The sequence below is a fragment of the Lonchura striata genome, chromosome Z (genome assembly GCF_046129695.1).
Source record: "Lonchura striata isolate bLonStr1 chromosome Z, bLonStr1.mat, whole genome shotgun sequence".
Classification (NCBI taxonomy): domain Eukaryota; kingdom Metazoa; phylum Chordata; class Aves; order Passeriformes; family Estrildidae; genus Lonchura; species Lonchura striata.
In genome coordinates, this window is record NC_134642.1 from 3,826,587 (window position 1) to 3,832,104 (window position 5,518).

A 5,518-nucleotide genomic window follows, 5' to 3' on the forward strand; every position below is an offset into this window, starting at 1 on the left:
GTGTCATGGTTGAAGATGATGGAGCTGAGGTCCCCACAGTTGTAATGCTTGATAAGGTCTTCTGTCGTAAAGGGGATCTGGAAACTCCCTGCTCGGAGGCTCTCCTGCTGCAAGAGAGTCTGATTCAAAGCAAAGACCACCTGAGGGAGGGGGAGAAGGGAGGAAAAGACAGAGTTCCTGGTAAGTTCTCTTTTCATCCCATGAGAAGGTCGCAGACGCAATGCCACTGACTGAAGGCTCTCTGAAGCTGCTCCTGCTCTGAGCCTGCCAGTGTAGACATCACTACCCCATGCCTCCTACAGCTCCACAGGCACTCACCACACCTTGGATCCTGGCTGAGAATGGACTCACCACATTTAACTCAATGGGGTTTTGCCTGTGACCTGACTAATAGAGATGATACAAAAGGGCAGGCTGAAGCAATCTTGTTCCCTTAGACGACAGTTTGCCTGACCACCACAGAGCCCCCAGGGCCTTACAGGTCCTATCCCCACAGCTCCTCAGCCACCTACCTAAATTAAGCATGGCTTCTCCTTCCCTTCCTTCCCTTCCTTCCCTTCCTTCCCTTCCTTCCCTTCCTTCTTCATCTGCAAGAATAGTCACAGGCTGTTGTTTCCTGCTTTGTGTCTCCTCTCAGCCACATCTGGCTCTCTGGAGCAGGCCAGGGAAGAGTGGTGGATGCTGTGGGGCACAGGTGGCTGCCCTCCCTGCACTCAGTCTCTCCCAGCTGAGCAGCATTCCTTCCTCCTCAGCCTTCTCCTGGGAATGCAAACATTCCCATCCCCTTTGCCTCAAGGAAAACTATCCGGCTGGCACAGCTCCTACCCCCAGGGACCTCTCTGCTGCCCACGAAGAGAGAAGAACAGGGAAGATCACCCTCCAGACGTGGCTGCCTCCCCACCTCCAGCACACAGGGCTGTCCCAGGCTGGTGGCCTCAGGACTTGACCCAGACACTGGCTGCTGATCCAGCATCCCCCTGCCTTGGACACTGCACAGCCCATGAGCGTGGCAGCCACTTAAAAGGGACAAGAGAGCACTTTGGGCCAACAGGTGTCTCTGAGGCCAAACAGATGCAGAATCTCTGTGCCCCTAGCCATGGCAGACAGCAGCCACCAAGCTCCAGAAAGGCAGGAAGCCAAGGAAGGACTTGGGGTGGAAACTCCCCAGGCTGAACATGGAATGCCTGTGGGCACCTTTGGTGAGGCATGGAGCTGCAGTGCCAGCACCAATCCTCTGTCAGCACCTGGCAAGTAAAACACTGCCATCTCTTCATGCATACACTTATGCTACCCCTGGTTTTCACACCAAAACTGGACAACTTTCTGACTACCGACTGGTTTATTATTTTTATTTTTAAAGGAAGCTCAGATAGACTGCTTTGAATTTTTTCAAAAATTACTCGTAAGAGTGTTATTTTGTAAGCTCTGGTTACTCTCTGTGTAATTAACTCCTCCTGGACATTTGCCTCAAACGCCATCAAAGGCAGTCTAGAATGGAAAGTATTTGCCAACACTATGAAACTCACACATGAGTAAGCATACTCAATGTACTGAGACTATGTGAACCAAATTTTGGGATTACAGAGCAGATGTGGAAGCAAACAGGTGCAACTTCCCCCCCTCCACCACCATCACAACCATCTGTCAGAATTTGCAAAGAAAGGTGCAAATTCCATCAGACTGAAAATCATGCTGTCCCCACTACAGCTTAACTTACCTCTTTGGATCCAAATCACTAAGTGTGCAAACCAATATGAAAGTACATAATGTAGCATTAATTCTGGGAGGGTGAATAGCAACATTCATTCACATCTCGTGTTTGTAAAAAGGGAAAGAATTCACTTTGTTGGTACAAACTGCCCTCAACTGAAATAACAACTCCATGAGGACACTCAGGCAAGTTACCTCAAACTAAGCAGTGGCTATCTTGCAAAGGACCTCTGTTAGATTTTAAAGTAAATTTAACAGAACCAAATTGAAACTACTTTACAAAGGTTTGCTTGTAGGCTGGGATTTATCATGCTCCAAAGTCATCATTTTCCATTTGTTTGGCTTCAGAGAACTTTTAGTGGATGCTAATGACCAGACAACATTCACTGAGAGACAATCCAAATCCATCCTGAAAATATGGGACTTCTACAGCCATGACTGCTTGGCCATGCCAGAAAAATGTCATATGTACAATCAGTACATGAGAATGGCCTATTTTTAAGCTATTGTACACCTCCTGCTTGATTATTTACCATTAAAGCAGTATGTCCTTTTCCAGTCTTCGAAACCATGACCAGACAGTCCCTGTCCAGACAGCAGTCAGGAAATGAAAAGCCTCCTGAGCTGGTCGGGTAGCACTGCCTCAAAAACATCAAAAAGGCTTTGCAACCTGTTTGATTTTTTTCCAAACACAAACCAGTAGAGGGTAACTGGCTTCTGGGGAGAAAACACCAGCCTGCTGGGTGAGACATGAGAAAAAAGACAATCTCTCCCTGCTGTAGCCCTGCAGCCTGTACTCCTGCTGTCGCTTGTTCTGCAGGCTGCCCTCAGGTCCATACAGGTCTCTTCCCTCCTCCCTTGCAATGTGCTTCAGGTGAAATAGATTCAGTCTTGCCTCCAGACAGACTGAGCCTGCACTGCAGCAGCCAGGCCAAGCCACAGAGGCATCTTCCTTCCTGTGAGCACACAGTAAGCTTCAAACAGCTACACAAATCTGCCCCAAAAGCACAGCATACTGCCCCAAAAGCACAGCATAAATTTCAGTGGTGACCTACAGTTATGGAGGATCACTGCACACAGTTCATAGAAACAGAGGCAACTCACCCCCTCTTCCTCCATAATCTTACCACTGACGTGACAAAAAACTGCCCCAGTGAGGCAGCTTTGGCAGCTCTATGGCCTTTGCTAAGAGTGCATCTTTATTGTTGGAGGTGTGAGAGTTGATACTGGAATAAGAAGAAATTTCAGGATGGCAGCAGGTGAAGGGCTTGCCTGCCCAAATGGGAAAGCACGAAAGACCTTTTACAATGAGGATGCTCATGTTTCATCTCAAAGAAAAATTGTCCCAGCTCAAGACTCCTGCATACCCTCCTAACCACAGCTGCCTGGGGACAGAGCATCCAGCAGCCTGCCTTGGACTCCATGGCCATTTTGGTGGTTTGTGTAGAAATGCATCTACTGCTTTTCTTTGTCATGGAGGACTACAAATGTTCCCTGACAGGTCAGACTCCCCCACAAACAACATCTTTCCCCACTCAGACCTGCATCCTATCACTGTACAAAATGAGGGGGAGTCACACAAGAATCACCTGAAGTTCCTGACATAGAGAGCGGGCTTCCACCTTGGTGCTGTGAGGGACAGAGATAGTCTCTGCTCTATTGAGGACAAAGCAGCAGGTCCACTCCTTCTGCACAAGCCAAGATAAAACCCAGAGGCATAAATCAAGAGAGCATCAATGTCCTTAACAATTAGAGCTCCCTAATGAGTTACAGTAGTTCATGCATCAGGCTTTGCACAGCTGGAGTACAGGAAATTCTGTTGTCAAAAATACTCCTCTCCACATCAGCTGGTCTGAACAGAGCGGTGGCATCTGCTGGAGGGGGAATGATGGCACATCCACTGAATATAGGATTACAGTTTGCCATCAGCATGAGCCTACAGCCTCTCAAAGCAATGTGATAGCTCTTCTCAATTCCTCTATCACTCCTATCTTCTTGGGGGAATTCAAATTCCTCAGCCAAAAGAGAAGGGGATGTGGGGGTAAAGGGGTAGGATCTGTTTGTGATATCAGAGGTTGCTTAAAGCTCTGTCCTGGTGAGAAGGTTATCTTCAGTAAATAGGAATGGATAAACATTGTCAGAGTCTCAAAAAAAGGTACGATTCCTGAACCTACTGTTCTTAAAGGATTTAATTTACTGAGATGGGTCTTGCTCAGAAGTTGGTAACTCATTATCTGTCATTATTTCTCAAAGAAAACATCAGACAGGTGCAAAGTGATGCTTAAAAAAACCACAGCCACCAAACTCTGAAAATTGTATCTCAGTCTTGTTTACCAGATGTGAAAAACTGAAGAAACAGAGCAGAAGCAGGGATCACAGCAGCAGCTGGTCTGAAATTGCTGTATTTGCTAGGCACAAATATTGCTTGCCTTTGGAAATCCTCATTCAGTTCTGCAGTCCTTTCCTAGCAATTCTGAGCAGTTAAGAAAACAGCAAATATGGAAAGGTTAAAAATAAATTCTTTATTTTTCTTAGAAATGAAACCTAAGAATGCATCTCTCTTGCAGGTATCTCTTGCATTACACTATTTTACTATTTCCAAGATCTTTGCTGTGTCCAGATTTCCAGATCTTTCCTGAATCCACACAAATCACTCTACATTCATCCTCCTTGCAAGACTATTCTTCCTCATTTCACACACCCCCTCCAGCAACTCCATCCTACTCTGCTCCATTAAGTGTATTCATACTAGCATCAAAGCATCTTCTGAAGAGATGTATTTGGGGAACAAAAGTAACAAGTTTATTAGAAAGGGATTTTTTTTATCTCCCACATCCCATTTTCACTGGGATCTCTGTTTCCCCCCAACCCTCTCCCTTTTTGTACTGTGGAAAAAATCGATTAAGCTCTCCAGTATACATATTGCTGCAAACCTCATTCTCCTCCTGGAGATTTCTTCAGCTGTCAGGAGACACTTGTCCCCTTTGCTAGCATTGTTGGAGTGGCCTGCTAGGCTAAGGGGTGGGGGAAAGGGAGTTAGAGCCTGGCAGATGCCTTTTTTGTCAAAGACAAAAGACCCCCTGCCATCCTCTCCACTTTTCAGCACTTTCATCCACATTGGATCAAAGTGCTATTCTGCATATGAAAGGAACCTGGCATTATTCGCCTCAAATTAGCCTATCGCCATCCCGCTAGCCTCCAAGTCTTCCCAACAAAAGCCCTCACATCTGTTCCATCGTTTGCCTCATCTTCGGGTTTTTTTTTTTTCTTTCTGCTCTCAGTTTTTGAGGGCCATTCAGCCCCTTGAATTATAGGCTGGGGAGCATCTTCCTTGCTCTGGGATCGCTCAGCCGGACAATTTGCTTTTAATTGTCTTAAGGAATCATGGGTTGCTTTTGGGTCCTTCTCAGAGACAAACTGCATCCATTACAGCTTCCATTCAGCCTCTTCAGCCAATTCTTTCCCTTTTTCTCCTCCTTCTCAAAAGCATGTTTCCCTCCTTGCTCTTCACCTGGAGGAGACCATTGCTTCTCTGGGCCAATGAACAATATTGCCCCAAATCAAAGCAGGCCTTAAATCAAAAGCATCATGACTATCAAAGTCAATAATCCTCCTTTGACATGGTAATGATCCAGGAGGCCAAGCGTTGAGAAGAAAGCAGGGTTTCTTGATCCAGTGTGATGCAGCTCCTTAGAAGTCTGGTGAGCCTTCTACAGAAAGTTGGGACTGGCAATGCCAGAGCCTGGAAGCCTGAACCCACCTACCATGAGAGCCTGCACATAGAGGCAGGAGAAGTCTGATTTTGGCA